The following is a 17,003-nucleotide window of genomic DNA, read 5'->3' on the forward strand; positions in this document are numbered from 1 at the left end:
AGCTTAGGACATCATTAGTCAAATTAGATTTCAGCAGGGTAGGGAAAGAGATGGAGAAAGAGAGGGAGAGAGGGAGATGTGTGTGTGTTTCTAACTTCAGAAACAGGTAAAAAAAAAAGAGAGAGAGAGAAAAAGGTGATGTGTTCGAGAAGAGAAATACATCAAGTAGAGAGTGTGGCAGGGCGGGGTGGACTTATTTTTTCAAAGCATGATTATTAGAAACATTTTGTTTTACTTTTTAAATATTTTATTCTTACAATATTTAATCAATTTATACATGGTTCTGATAGTAATCATTAGTGACTGCAATACAAAACAACATAAAGATATTGAGAAAAATAATGGTAGATTTAGGGTGAAAATTTTCTAGAATTTGAAATAAATTATCAGTGAAGAATACTGCTTGCATACAATCTCTCAAAAAATATTTAATGAATGTGAAGTTAGGCTGTGTTGATAAATATAACCAAAAACCAGTCCCCTAAAAGATTGTTATCCTACTTGGAAAGCAATTATAATTCCCCTAAACCAAAATAGAAAGCCCCAAAAGATTAATGTAGCTTTTCCTCAGACATGCAATTACGGTGAGAGTTGTTAGAATCATTCTTTTAAACAATAATATATATAATTAGAGAAAAATGTCTAATTGTATAAAATAAAACTTCTTAAAGCAAAGATTTAAAATACTAAGGGTTGAGTGGCATTGTATGGTATACGCACTTCATAATTTTACACTATTACACATCACTATGCAGTACTAAACATGCTCTCCTAATGATGTAGTCTTCCTGTCCATCTCCCTGCCGCAGCCAGCTCCCATTTAACGTGAGGACAAATATGGAAACACCTCTGAATGGTGTCAAAGATAAACAAAGCTGGACACTAAAGTGATATGAACAGTCTTTACTCAGCAATAACTATTGAAAAATAGAGGAAAGAGTCCACTTGAACCGAATGCAACTTCACTGAAAAAAAAAAAAGGAAACCAGGAGACAGAAACAAAAAGCTGGGGAGTGCTAGGGAAAAGGCACTGGAGGGCAAAAAGGGGGTTCAGTCCAGGTGACTAGGCCATTTGGGTTTGCTAACTGATACTTACTGAAGTTAGGCTCCTCCCCTCCCACAGAGACTGAGAGAAAGGTGCCTTATGTTCAGATGTTAGCTGGAATTTACGATAGTAAAGACCTCTGGCAGCTTTAAGCTTTTCCAAGTGAGAACTTAAGGAAGCTGGAAACATCATTCTAGGGCCGCAGCCTTGAGCTGTTAGAAAGTATGCTCTGTTCACCCAGGTCTTCTGATCTTCACAAGGTAGTAAGGAAAGGGAATGGAAGGGGAAGAGCCAGAAAGTGGCAGAAATATTAACCAAACACAATCACCGTGTTAGGGGCCCAGGAAAAAAAAAAAAAAAAAAAAAAAAAAAACACCTTTCTTCTCTGCAATCATGCATAGTAAATACTACTTTCTAAACTTTAGCAAAGAGAAAACCGAACTGCCTCAAAGTGAAGTTACTTCTCTAGATTATGGGGCTGCTAGTAAGTAGCTGATTTGGCATAAAAGTCAGATCCGAGTTTACTTCTTGCTGCTGACTTTGAATATGCTGGCTTAACCTTTGGATAAGAAGGAGCCTGGCACGTGCCACAAAATACCGAGGAATTTTCAGCTTTAGAGTCATTTATGCAGTTTTAGGTCCATATTAGATGTTGACCAAGCAATAAATAGCTGAAAACAGAGGCATTTGTTTTCTTAAATATTGTGAAAGATAACCTATTAAATTCATGTTAATTTAGGCACCACTTTAACATCTCTTTGCATAGAGGACTTTAATATCTTAAAATGCTCTTAGTTTCTTTAAAATACAATTGAGAATTATGTTTGTTAGAGAAGTTAGTATTTGTTATGAGAATATTTATTATTATTTACTATTGGCATGACTATTACTAAATAAATGACAAATTGAGCGAAAAAAATCAATCTCAAGATGTCTTTAACCATACGTATGACCACTCTCCAAGAAGAAACTTACTTGCCTATGAATGTCCAAAAAAATTAAAACATCTTGGGACAATCAGGTTTGTCAGATTTATTTGCAATGTGAAATTTGATCCATGATAAGAGTTCATAAAATAAATTTGGCATACTGGGCTACCAGAAGTATCTTGGTTATTAAATAGAATAGTCAAAAAAGGTTGTTAATTAAAACATTTAACTAGAATTATCTTTCCAACTAAATTTAATTTGCAGTCTGTAAAGCAAAAGCTATATCTATCACCAATTTTATAATAGTAATTGCCACTAAGGTCAGGTTTACATAATATACTGACCCACTGAAGTTTGAGAATTGTAAGTTTGTATCCTACCAGAAACTAAGCATAAAATATAAGCCTGGTATGAAGTGAATTCCTCAATTTATTTGATGCATGGGTTTTTCTCTTCCTTATTTTAAGGAACTTAAATAAGGAAATTCTCTTCCTTATTTAAGGCAGCTTTCTATTCTCAGGAAAAGCAAGTAATTGGAATAAAAAAAATGCCTCTTTACTCCCCACCCCCACCCCCCACTTCCCTCACATTCCTAAATTGGTGGAAATTTTGAGAAAGATTTGCCAAGAATCTGTTATTTAATTCACTCTCAAAGATGGTCTTTAAAAAGAATATTCTGTCAATAAATTCAACTGGTAAGGAGAAAAAGCAATGAAACTCAAAGGATCTAGATGGCTGCTTTTTATAGAAAATCTTATGGGCAATGTTAATTTTAGCATTTTGTAAGTGAGTTAAGCAATATGACTATTCCTGAGACATAGTGGCTACCCTTACCTAAGTTGAGATTCCTTTTTTTGTTAACATAACTGAGCTGAATAATTTTGTCAGTGTGGGCAACTCTCAACTTAGCTATATCTATGATAAGGTCTCACGGTACAATGCCTGATCAATCAAGGCAAAATAAGCTATGGTGTTTAAAAACTTGCCGTAATTCTAAGAAAACTCCTTACTTATCCTAATCCACATTAGAGAGAGAGAGAGAGTAGAGAGGATGTCCCTCAGATATGTAATGTGAAAAAAAATCATAGAAAATTATCAGAACTTATAAAAATGAGAACTATTAGTTACTTATTCCTGCAAGGTAGAAGTTTTAATTCTATCACTGAAACAGCAGAAATATGCACCCAGTAAAATAGACCTATGTGCTCCCAATTCATATTACTTCCTGGGAATTCAAAAACCTCACCTAATTTATCTTTTTGTCTCTGTCCAAGTCTGAACTTGACATGCAAGATCATAACTCTACACCCTTTTCTATCCCAAATTTCCTTTGACAATACAGTCTCAGAAATAATACCACACGTCTACAGCCATCTGATCTTTGACAAACCTGAGAAAAACAAGAAATGTGGAAACGATTCCCAATTTAATAAATGGTGCTGGGAAAATTGGCTAGCCATAAGTAGAAAGCTGAAACTGGATCCTTTCCTTACTCCTTATACAAAAATTAATTCAAGATGGATTAGAGACTTAAATGTTACACCCGATACTATAAAAACCCTGGAAGAAAACCTAGGTTATACCATTCAGGACACAGGCATGGGCAAGGACTTCATATCTAAAACAACAAAAGCAACGGCAACAAAAGCCAAAATTGACAAATGGGACTCATTAAACTAAAGAGCTTCTGCACAGCAAAAGAAACTACCATTAGAGTGAACAGGCAACCTACAGAATGGGAGAAAATTTTTGCAATCTACTCATCTGACAAAGGGCTAATATCCAGAACCTACAAAGAACTCAAATTTACAAGAAAAAAACAAACAACCCCATCAAAAAGTGGGCAAAGGATATGAACAGACATTTCTCAAAAGAAGACATGCATACAGCCAACAGACACATGAAAAAATGCTCATCATCACTGGCCATCAGAGAAATGTAAATGAAAACCACAATGAGATACCATCTCACACCAGTTAGAATGGCAATCATTAAAAAGTCAGGAAACAACAGGTGCTGGAGAGGATGTGGAGAAATAGGAACACTTTTACACTGTTGGTGGGATTGTAAACTAGTTCAACCATTGTGGAAAACAGTATGGCGATTCCTCAAGGATCTAGAACTAGAAGTACTATATGACCCAGCCATCCCATTACTGGGTATATACCCAAAGGATTATAAATTATGCTGCTATAAAGACACATGCACGTTCATTGTGGCACTATTCACAATAGCAAAGACTTGGAATCAACCCAAATGTCCATCAGTGACAGACTGGATTAAGAAAATGTGGCACATATACACCATGGAATACTATGCAGCCATAAAAAAAGATGAGTTTGTGTCCTTTGTGGGGACATGGATGCAGCTGGAAAGCATCATTCTCAGCAAACTATCGCAAGAACAGAAAACCAAACACCGCATGTTCTCACTCATAGGTGGGAACTGAACAATGAGATCACTTGGACTCAGGAAGGGGAACATCACACACCAGGGCCTATTATATGGAGGGGGTAGGGGGGAGGGATTGCATTGGGAGTTATACCTGATGTAAATGACGAGTTGATGGGTGCTGACGAGTTGATGGGTGCAGCACACCAACATGGCACAAGTATACATATGTAACAAACCTGCACGTTATGCACATATACCCTAGAAATTAAAGTATAACAACAACAACAAAAAAAGACAATACAGTCTCTTTAGCCAAAACTCACGACCACATGAGGCAATAATAGAACCCGAGTCTTTCATTTAAATATTCATGGTAAGAGACATTTCATTAATATTAGAGGTGACCAGTGTGGTGTTGTGAGAGGGAATATTTTCACTGTGTTTTGTACAGGAGTTAGAATATTCTAGAGTTATAATGTGCTCCTCTTATACTTTCTTCTACTGCCAAGCACATTATTGTACCTTTGCCAAATGTTCTTGTAAGTTGGAGTTAGATCCTACTTAAAAGTCTCTACACAAAATGAAATCAGCTATAACCAGTTAAGAACTTTTCTTATCCCTCTGCATTTGACTAACTCATCATGGCTGACAGCCACTTTTCAACAAGTTTTATGGGTCTCAATAGATGTTACAAAATAATTGTATTTTTCTTCTCAGAGATATTTTCTAATTTGAACTTTATTTAACTTAGCTTTATGGCAACTAGAACAATCATTTAGAAAGAAAAGACTGATTACTGGATTCAGTCCTCTAACTAGATATTGCACCATGCTGAAGATTGTAATCAACTCATTTCACATTTTTTTTTTTTTTATTTGAGACAGAGTCTCACTGTGTCACCCAGACTGGAGTGCAGTGGTGCGATCTTGGTTCACTGCAACCTCTGACTCCCAGGTTCAAGCAATTCTCCTGCCTCAGTCTCCTGGTGTAGCTGTGATTACAGGCATGTATCACCATGCCCAGCTAATTTTGTAATTTTGGTAGAGATGAGATTTCGCCATGTGGGCCAGGGTGGTCTCAAACTCCTGGCCTCAAGCAATCCACCCACCTTGGCCTCCCTAAGTGCTGGGATTAGAGGTGTGAGCCACAGATGTCTTAAGTCATCAGAGGGAGGGTTCAAGAAAATCATGTACTTTGTGTTGTACTGATTATGAGTTTACACAATTGTCATAAATAGCAACTCTTTATCTATTGAGAATCAGTGGCTTAAGGAGGTGTTATCTGGCATCTTTTAAGGAAAAGATAAACTCTCAGTCTATAGAAGTACAAGAACTGGATAAAGAAATTCATCAGAGAAACACGGAATTGGAAGGAGACTCAGAGGTCACTTATTCAAATATCCTATCATAGGTATAAAACCTGTTCATCTCCCCAAAATGGTTCATACAGAAACTGCTTGAGCACTTCTAGAGGATGAGGCAAATCCACTCTATTGTAAATAGGCTAGCTGAAAATTCTCACAGTGAGCTGCAATCTGTCTTCACAACACATTGCATTTAATTCTGCTTATCAAATAGCAAAAACTTGAGGGAGCTCCTATGCATTCAGCCCTATACTGAGTAGGGTGGTGTGATTCAAGGACATCTGAAAACATGCTTTCTTTTTCTCCCATGGGGAAGGAAACAGAATGACTAAGCGTTATGCTTCCACCATTCATATGAGGGGCGGACAAGGCAGGGAGCACTTAGGCAAGTCAGTTGGTTTCCAGAACCTGTAGACTATAATAATAATACCTCATGATGTTGTATTGAAGATTAAACTTGCATTCAAAACTGCTTAAATTGTGAGAGCTGCACAACTGCAAATACTAATTTTCACAGCATCCCTTGCAGACTTCTATGGCAAAATATCCCACCTTGTGTTAAAATAAGTGATTTGTTTAGCTGCTAGCTACAGAATAAATGGTAACATATTGTCCCTTTTGTACTGAAGACTTACTACAGTTCCTGGCATACCATAAATGTTTATAAAGATCTGCTGAATCCAAATGACCACGCATCCAGGATTCTCACAAATGGTGATATTAGACTGAATAGCATTGTAGATTAGAAGTAGGACTGTTAACCATAAAGATAAAATAACTAGTTCACTTTAGATATGGTCAGTTTAAGCAGGAAGCATCCTGTGTACTAATCTAAGGGGTCAATGAGGGAAGAAGATGGGATGAGAAGTTTTAGAAGTTTTCACAAAGAGGGAATCATGTAGGGAGAGAAACTGAAGAGGAATTCACAGGAAAGAGCAGAAGTTCAACCTAAGAGCTGAGACAATACTAGGCGTTGTGTACTTTTGACAAATTTTATCTTCACCAATGTAAATCCTTGGGCTTGAAGCGTGTCTCCTGTGCTTACTAGCTATATGAACGTAGGCAATTTATGTAACCTGTCTTGGCTCAATGCCCTCATCAGTAAACTAGGAAAATTAATAATACCTATCAAAGAGTTGTCATAAGGATTAAATTGATTGGCTCATGCGTAGCACATTGAAATATGTAAAGATATTAAACTTACTATTATTTCTTCTATTGGCTTAAAATAATATTTTGGTATGACTCAGGCATGTTGTGGTCTGTTTCATGTTTATGCTATGTGTACTTTTATAAAAATTGTTTATTTTACACAATTTAACACAAATAAACTATTCTTCCAATTATGATGTTCAAAATATCAATACATGCTTAGGTGGATTGCATAGAAACTGGGCATTGCATGTAAGAGAATTGTGTGCAAGAAAAAAACTGATAATTTTATTTATTTATACAATCTCTGATCATTTTTGTAATTGTGGCAAAAGGGGAGCTTTGCTTGTATTTGTGTGTGTGTGTGTGTGTGTGTGTGTGTGTGTGTGTGATGGAGTTTCGCTCTTGTTGCCCAGGCTGTAGTGCAAAGGTGTGTTGTCAGCTCACCACAACCTTCGCCTCCTGGGTTAGAGCGATTCTCCTGCCTCAGCCTCCTGAGTAACTGGGATTACAGGCACGCACCACCACACTCAGTTAATTTTGTATTTTTAGTAGAGACAGGGTTTCTCCATGTTGGTCAGGCTGCTCTTGAACTCCTGACCTCAGGTGATCTGCCTGCCTCGGCCTCCCAAAGTGCTGGGATTACAGGCGTGAGCCACTGTGCCCAGCCGCTTTGCATATTTTTCAAATGTTAATTATCTTATGTAGGATACAAGAGAATAATCTAGTATTGAGAAAAGATCACTGCTTAGGAATTAGCATCTCTGGGTTCTATTCTGGCATCTACCATTAACTTACTGTGGTTCCTTGAAAGAATAAGGTAACATATCAGCTTTAATTTTCTCACTGTAAAATGAGAGAATATAGTGCCTTTCCTTCTTACCCAAAAGACATGTGCTGGAGATCTAGTGATTATTTCATATTCCAAAGTGGTATTAACCAAAATCTAGGCAGTATATTTTTACACCTCAGATGCTGCCTGATGTAGACAAGTGGCTGCAGACGTCTGTCTCTGCCTGTACAGTGAGTGGACACGTGGGTACTGGGACTGTAGCCATAGTCCCCATCTCTGGTCCCTACATGGCTTTGATAGATTGAAATCGTTTTCTGCTACTCCAGTCGTAGTAGTAGTTAGAATTAGTTTCATTCAGTTGTAGTAGTAGTTAGAATTAGTTTCATCATCTAATGTATTAACTGATGGAGAATTACCATCATGTCATTGTAACTTTTACCATTCCTGCAAAAGAAACCTGACTTGCCAAGGAAGCGAGGAATGGTGTGTTGTTGTGTGAGTACGTGTGTGTTCCCTAAATTCATGTCTTATCTATATTGTATTTTCAGTAAAAGAAAAAGAGGCAAGGTGCAATTTATTCCCAATGTTCAGTGACTAACTTCACCAAAATCACAGCAAGGAAACATTTTTTTTTCTTTGAGACGGAATCTCCCTCGTCTCCCAGGCTGTAGTGCAATGGTGTGATCTTGGCCTACTGCAGCCACCACCTCCTGGGTAGCTAGGATTAAAGGCACCTGCTACCATGCCTGACTAATTTTTGTATTTTTAGTAGAGACAGGTAGAGACAGGTCACTATGTTGACCAGGCTGGTCTTGAACTCCTGACCTAAGGTGAACCACCCACCTCGGCCTCCCAAAGTGCTGGGATTACAGGTGTGAGCCGCCATGCCGAGCCAAGGAAACAATCTTATAAGATATATTTTTTAATAAATAAAATTGTGGTCAAAATTCTGAAGATTAAAAAACTATAATCTCATGTATTATTGTTTTGAGAGGGGGATACTGTATGAATAAAACTATTCTCTCTATCCCTCCACTCACTGTAATTAATGAAAAATACAAGAATTTAAAATCACAACATTTAAATAGATTTCAAATAGAAGGGATGTTCTCTGTTATGTACCTTTTGAAAAAAAATATTTTCTTGGTTGTCAAAGTTAGAACACTGTAGTAATGATAAAGGGATATTGCTTGGATTTTTCAAAATAATACCATGTAAAAAACCTGGAGTGTTTGCCATTTACAAGTCAATTAATAGCTAATAGTAAACAGTATAATGCAATATTTAGTATGTATAAGGATGGTGCATGGCCCACAAAAAATTACATGTGTGTGATTTTTTTCAACCAAGGCTGCTTCAAGAACATATATAAATGTTACTGCAAATTTCATCATACATAATTCACATCTTTCTCCTTCCTAATAGAAAGATTAAAGTTTTATATGCACAATACATAAACAGAAGTAAAACAAGCTAATAGAAACAAACATTTGAGAACAAAATGCCTTATCATCCACAATGCTTATATTACCATGTTTTTTTGAAACAATGGAGTCTTAATTTATATAGATTTTATAACAGAATGTGTAAAAAAGAAAACTGAATAAGAACCAGATTAAGGTACATAATAGAGGAGTCTTTCATTTTTTAAATATGTAAGAATTTCTCTTACACAGCCTCTGTCTTTGAAATGATTTTTCTTATGTCTACAGAGGAGCAATCCTTTCGTAAATAGAATTTTAAAATCTGTCAATCATTTGGATGTTTCAGTATATAGATAGGTCTGCAGTACACGGACTTTGTTTTCTCTCTCTTTAATAATTGTATAAAGTAAGAGGAAAGACTGACTTTTTTTTTTTTTTACAGAAACAACCAGAAATTTAAAATGTGCGTGCATCAGATAAACCTCTGATGTTTTCCAATTTGGCAAGCTAATTTGCTAAAAATGTGCTTTTATTATACAATACTCAGATTCTAATTCCTTTCATACTATATTCTGTAATATCCAAGACACTTCAGATTATTTATTTTTGGAATGAGGTACTGTATAAATAAAATCCTAAGCACAATATTCATTAACCAACCAGTAAACACTAAAAAACAAATTACCTAAATTCCTCTACTGACTTAAAAGATTGCAAATATTGGCAGCTTTGCTGTTTAAATAGCTTGAGTTTCTTGCTGGGCAATATTGATAAGAAGGGAAAACTATTATTTCAGTAGAATGAAATGCATTAGGTTAAGGAATAAGTATATGAAATACATTTGTTCAGACAGTTTGGAAATAATTTTCGTGTTATGTGGATTGAAACACAGTGTGGTAAGCCAGAGAATTCAGGAGCAACACTGAGAATAATAGGGGAGAAAAAAGTCGATGACGATTGCTCAGAGTTTCCATGCTTGTGGTCCCAAGAATGTGGTAAGCTACATACACAGATGAAGTGAAACAACTACAGTGGAGGGCTCTATTGGAACTAAACCATTTGGGTCCCCCTGCCCATTTCCTCAGATATGTAACCCACTTGCTTAATATTAATGGTTATATAATGAGATAACCTATACAGAAATGGATGAAGAATGGATGAAATTAATCATGGATGAAAACTCAAGTATTTTTCCAAGTTTTACCTTGGAGAATATTTGAGTTAGGGTTTGGCAGCAGTTGTGTGGTCAACAAATGATGAAGTCACAAGGGGATGATCTTAGGTTGTAAAACAATTTGCTTGTACTAGGCCTGCAAACCAAAGAGTTTCTTGGAAATCTACAGTGCTTTTCATTTTGGCATTTTTTGTTGTTGTTGCTTGTTTGTTTATTTTTGGTAGCCATTGTGCATGAGACAGAGCTGAGAATCATAGAGCTCCTTGTCTGGTGAAAACCTGATTGCTTTTACTGCTTCTTACCCAGAGTGTGAATGTAGATAGAAAGGGGGAGCAAACCATATTTGGATTTTGATTTTAGTCTTAAAAATATTGTTTCTGGGCTGGGCACGGTGTCTCACGCGTGTAATCCCAGCATTTTGAGAGGCCGAGGCGGGTGGATCATTTGAGTTCAGGAGTTCAAGACCAGCCTGGCCAACATGGTGAAGCCCTGTCTCTACTAAAAATACAAAAAATAGCCAGGTGGTAGTGGTGTGCGCCTGTAATCCCAGCTACCTGGGAGGCTGAGGCAGAAGAATCACTTGCACCTGGGAGGCAGAGGTTGCAGTGAGCCGAGATCACACCACTGCATATATATAAGAGTGTATGTGTGTGTATGTGTGTGTGTAGTACACGTATGTGTGTGTATATGTGTTTGGATGTATATATATACACGTATATACACGTATATATACATGTATATACATACATGTGTATACATATGTGTGTGTGTGTATATATACATATATATATAAGCTTCTGGTACAAAATATCAGACAGGATTCTTTTTTTGCCTTATTCTAAAAATCCTACTGAAATTAGAAGAGAAAAATAAAAATCTATAAACTTATAACAGTTCTGAAAAACCGACTGGGTTAAGATAACACAGCCTCAATGGAGCAACTTTTTGGATAGATATATGGAAGAGAGAAGAAGAAGAACATATTTCTGTTTTAAACAAAGCAGGCAAAACAAAAACTTAAAACATTCAGAGGACAAAGCCTTTAAGGATGTGGGAGCTGCTCTTTATGACAAAGACTCAGAGATGTAGAGGAAATATAGAAAGTGAGGCAGGAAAATGAGGAAAGTCTGTCTAAGAAATATCTGGGTCATTCGCCACCCACTAATCTCTGGTCCCCACTGAAGCATCATTACCAATAAGATTTCTCCTAATTCCTAAAATTATGAAACTACTCTCTAAAGAAATTTAATGATTTTCACAGGTAGGAATGAGACTTAAGTCATTCTCATTCTGTAAGCTTCCAACATACTGCTAGTCATCCTAGCACTCTATAGTGAAACCAGCCAGGTCACCAACCTAGTTGGTGAGCCCCACGTTGGAGCAGAGAGACATTTGGGGATAAAATTTTCCATGGTGACGGAGACATTACTCAACATCCCATTTATTTCATACATATGAATGAACTGTCAATGATTAACAAAAGCCTTGAGAAAATAACACAGCCCAAAGGAACTAAAGTAAGCCAAGAGAACAGCCAACCCTAAAAGGCATTAAGATAATGCAAGAAACAGGAACGAAGCTTAAAATAGTCCCATTGATGATTTAAGAAATTGCTATAACTATAAACCAGAGTAGAGTTTTAGGGAGAAGTCCAAGAAGAAAGGGTTCTTGAAGCTTAAAAATCAGTAAGAAACTAGTAGAAAAGCTTAAAAAGTTGAAGAACCTTATTTTGCTTTGAACCAAAAGATGAATAAATAGAAACAATAAGAAAAAGATTAACAGACATGGAGAATTAATCCAGGATGCTAACATCTATCTAATAATGGTTTTAAGGGGAAAAAAAAGACATAGTAAATAAGATGACTGAAAAAAATAAAAGAAAGAATAGGTTAAGAAATACCTGTAACTGAAAAATTGACAACGCTCATTAGAATACAGTGGTTGTTATGTGGTTAAGTGGCTAGCAAGACCCATACCTACTGCTAATATCAGATCTCCAAAGATTCCTAGAATATTGTAAAAGCTTCCAAAATGAAACACTGCCTATCTACAAGGGAAGGAGAATTAAATTGCCATTACCTTTCTCATCAGCAGTATTGAATGCTGTATGACAATAAAGCAATGTCTTCAGAATTCTGAGGGAAAATTATTTTGAACCTTCAGCTGTACTATTAAGTAACTATGATGAAAATAATGTCACTTGATATTTACAAGGACTCAAATATTTTTCCAATTACTTTTCTGAAGCATTGCTTATGAATATCAAAAATGAAAGACAAAAAACAAAAAGGAAGCCCGAGCATGGAGGAAGCAGAGATAAAAACAATAAGCATAATCTAACAAGAATAGACTAGGAATAAAAAGGAAAAATATCCTGAAATGACAGTTACATGGTAGAGTTGAACAATCATCAACACAAATTCGAACAGTGATCCAGAGAGCTCCAAGGAAAAAAATGATATTTAAGAAAAATGTATTTTCATTTTAATAATAGGACATAAATGATTAGGAAATATGTAATCTTAGTGATAAGGTAAAGGCATGTTATTGTTTTTAAAGACAATAAAATGTCATTTTAAAATTCTAGGAAAAGCAAAATGGAAAGTTATAGTCAAATAATAAAGAAAATAAAGGATCTCCGCTCCTTCTAGGATCTCCTCCTGATTGGCCCGCCTGCCTCCACTCCTGCCTCCACCATGTCCATCAGGGAGACCCAGAAGTCCTACAAGGTGTCCACCTCTGGCCCCCGGGCCTTCAGCAGCCGCTCCTACACGAGTGGGCCCGGTGCCCGCATCAGCTCCTCGAGCTTCTCCCGAGTGGGAAGCAGCAGCTTTCGGGGTGGCCTGGGCGGCGGCTATGGTGGGGCCAGCGGCATGGGAGGCATCACCGCAGTCACGGTCAACCAGAGCCTGCTGAGTCCCCTTAACCTGGAGGTGGACCCCAACATCCAGGCCGTGCGCACCCAGGAGAAGGAGCAGATCAAGACCCTCAACAACAAGTTTGCCTCCTTCATAGACAAGGTACGGTTCCTGGAGCAGCAGAACAAGATGCTGGAGACCAAGTGGAGCCTCCTGCAGCAGCAGAAGACGGCTCGGAGCAACATGGACAACATGTTCGAGAGTTACATCAACAACCTTAGGCGGCAGCTGGAGACTCTGGGCCAGGAGAAGCTGAAGCTGGAGGCAGAGCTTGGCAACATGCAGGGGCTGGTGGAGGACTTCAAGAACAAGTATGAGGACGAGATCAATAAACGTACAGAGATGGAGAATGAATTTGTCCTCATCAAGAAGGATGTGGATGAAGCTTACATGAACAAGGTAGAGCTGGAGTCTCGCCTGGAAGGGCTGACTGATGAGATCAACTTCCTCAGGCAGCTGTATGAAGAGGAGATCCGGGAGCTGCAGTCCCAGATCTCGGACACATCTGTGGTGCTGTCCATGGACAACAGCCGCTCCCTGGACATGGACAGCATCATCGCTGAGGTCAAGGCACAGTACGAGGAGATCGCCAACCGCAGCCGGGCTGAGGCTGAGAGCATGTACCAGATCAAGTATGAGGAGCTGCAGAGCCTGGCTGGGAAGCACGGGGATGACCTGCGGCGCACCAAGACTGAGATCTCCGAGATGAACCGGAACATCAGCCGGCTTCAGGCTGAGATTGAGGGCCTCAAAGGCCAGAGGGCTTCCCTGGAGGCCGCCATTGCAGATGCCGAGCAGCGTGGAGAGCTGGCCATTAAGGATGCCAATACCAAGTTGTCCGAGCTGGAGGCCGCCCTGCAGTGGGCCAAGCAAGATATGGCGCGGCAGCTGCGTGAATACCAGGAGCTGATGAACGTCAAGCTGGCCCTGGACATTGAGATCGCCACCTACAGGAAGCTGCTGGAGGGCGAGGAGAGCCGGCTGGAGTCCGGGATGCAGAACATGAGTATTCATACGAAGACCACCAGCGGCTATGCAGGTGGTCTGAGCTCGGCCTATGGGGGCCTCACAAGCCCCGGCCTCAGCTACGGCCTGGGTTCCAGCTTTGGCTCTGGCGAGGGCTCCAGCTCCTTCAGCCGCACCAGCTCCTCCAGGGCCGTGGTTGTGAAGAAGATCGAGACACGCGATGGGAAGCTGGTGTCCGAGTCCTCTGACGTCCTGCCCAAGTGAACAGCTGCGGCACCCCCTCCCAGCCTACCCCTCTTGTGCTGCCCCAGAGCCTGGGAGGGAGACCGCTATGTAGGGTACCACTGGGAGCAGGAGACCCACCTGAGGGCCCTCAGCCCACCCACAGGGGAGTTTACTACGTGGGGACCCCCTTTGCCCATGCCTCCAGCTATAAAACAATTCAATTGCTTCTTTTTTTGGTCCAAAATAAAACCTCAGCTAGCTCTGCCAAAAAAAAAAAAAAAAAAAAGAAAATAAAGATATGTTTTGGTGACTAAAAGTAGATAATCTATTGACCGTCGTGCTTGAGAGGCACATACTTAGGGAAAAAGAATTACATTTTCTTACTATGGGTCCAATTATAGTACTTAGCTCTGCAGGGAATCATAATTAGATAATCATACTATAGTAATGTGTTGTTTATTGGTTTTAAATTCTATAATTAATCTAACTAAATAATTATGGTTGGCAAAGAGCATGTATGAATGTAAAAATACATGTGCAGCTGAGAGAAGATATAATAAAAGTTGAAGGCTTAAGCAAATAGATAAACACACTTAATTACAGTGGATGTCTACAAAACATTTTTACACTAATACAAAGACTTACTTTCAAAAGCCATTATCATGATACACCTTTTATGTATATTATTTTTTCCTTATGAGGAAATGAATTCTCAACTTAGTTTTCTATGAATGACCAAACATATAACAAAAAATAGAAACAAAAAATCCAGTGGGTGTTTTCTCAAGGTGATTGCCAAACACAAGTAAATCCTCAAGTCTGAAAACCTAAGTCTTTCCCATTTTTTGGAGGGACTTCCACACTAATCGAAGGATGAAATTTATCCATGGAGAAAAATTGTATTTCTATAAAATTTTATTCTATTTCTATGAAACTATAAAATAGCTCAAATTACAGTGTTTAACAGATTATGCCTATCAATCATTCTCAGTTATACCTCATATTTTAAATCATTTTCTGTATAGCTCATTGGGATATGTTATTTATATTTATAGACATTTGAGACATTATAAACACTGCCATACATACTTGCACACCGAAATGCAGGCCTATTTGAGTATTTGTGTATTTGCTCCATAGTGTGAAAATATTTTAACGCAAGAACTTTCTGAAATAGTAAACATTTTGACTGGAAAAATGGTTTTTGCTTAGCAGGCCCAACTCAGCTCAGTGCCATATGAAAAATTTAAGTGCAAGAGGCAATGAAAAACGACTAGTCATTTTTTTCTCCCAGCTGATACATATCTTATTTATTCTTCCTTATAATGTGTGAATGCTGCACCATGCCCTATTTTGTCTTCTGCCTCAATTAAAATGTAAATTTCTGCAGCCCATCTCTATAATTCCAGACTGCTCTAGGCAGGGGAATTTAAACTGCTTTTAATAAAACCAACTACAGATGCTGAAATAAGATTTCTTCCCATGTCTTTGAAATCTATACGTGTAATGGTATGCTGGATCTTCTCTAGTTACATCTTGGTTACAAACATTCAGATAAAAGGAAAAGAAGGTGATGGGTGCATTTCAATATCACCACATACACAAACCCAAAGTTAGGGAACTGACCCTCCTCTCCTTTTGGACAATTTTTAGCAATCAATCCTATTTCTTTTACAAAAGATAAATGTTATTCACATTTAGAATTTATAGCCTAAAAATGCCACTGCCCATTTTCCCAGATAGGGTAAAAATTTGATAGGTAGATTAACAACTGAAGTCAAGTTTGCAAAAGCAACTTTTAGATTTTTATATTAGCATGTTGGTCTGCCTCTTCCATTTGTCCATTTCTATGTCTCACCCTGCAAAGCATCCAGTGCTCCCTTTGTCTTGTAAATGTCTTTGCCCCTTTTCCTGGTTAACTCCTAATGTTCTTTCAATCTTAACTCTGGTGTCTCCTCTAGGAAAAATCACCTGGGGAAGCTAGAGGGCACATTGCCCCTTTATCTCTTACTTTCCTAGTATTCACTGGTTGCCTTCTCATGATTCTAGTAACTTCCCATATTAGAATCATCATATAATTTACCATCCAACCCCAGCCACTTTATAGAGTAAAAGGAGCTACTAACGAGATAGAAATGGGGAAAACAGATGTAAACCAGCATTCTCCCAGGCAAACCAGAATCCTACCATCAATAAGGGAAATAATCCGTCTTCTATCACAAATACTTAACATTCAACAGGATACGTTTCTGTAGAGAACCACTATGTTTCTTGAACCTGTAGAGAACCCCTAAGTTTCTTGAACCTAGCGGTTCTCTACAGAGGGTGATTTGGTGCTCTTGGGGACATTTGGCAATATCTGAAAACATGTCTGGCTGTTACAACTTGGGAAGGTAAGGAGGATGCTAGTGGCATCTAGTGGGTAGAGGCAGGGATGCTTCCAAACATACTCCCATGCACACTACAGCCTCCCAGAACAAAGAATTATCCAGGCCCAAATGTTACTATTGCTGAGTCTCAGAAATGCTGCCCTAGGCAGGAGATATGAGGAGCAGGCAAGAAGGGCAGGGACAAAGGCAGAGAAGATATGCAGTGTTCAGCTTCCCTGCCTCAACTATGC

General features: G+C 38.4%; 1 protein-coding gene and 1 pseudogene across 3 annotated transcripts in view; one reads left to right on the forward strand and one right to left on the reverse strand.

The window, feature by feature from the left end:
* Positions 1-17,003, reverse strand: part of DCC (DCC netrin 1 receptor) — a 1,210,743-nt gene that overhangs the window by 551,988 nt on the left and 641,752 nt on the right. The window lies entirely within an intron of this gene.
* On the forward strand, positions 12,910-14,678 carry LOC693415 (keratin, type II cytoskeletal 8 pseudogene; annotated as a pseudogene). The gene has a single exon (XR_001441123.3). The product of XR_001441123.3 is annotated as a keratin, type II cytoskeletal 8 pseudogene (transcript).

This window comes from Macaca mulatta, chromosome 18 (assembly GCF_049350105.2).
Source record: "Macaca mulatta isolate MMU2019108-1 chromosome 18, T2T-MMU8v2.0, whole genome shotgun sequence".
NCBI classification, from domain to species: domain Eukaryota; kingdom Metazoa; phylum Chordata; class Mammalia; order Primates; family Cercopithecidae; genus Macaca; species Macaca mulatta.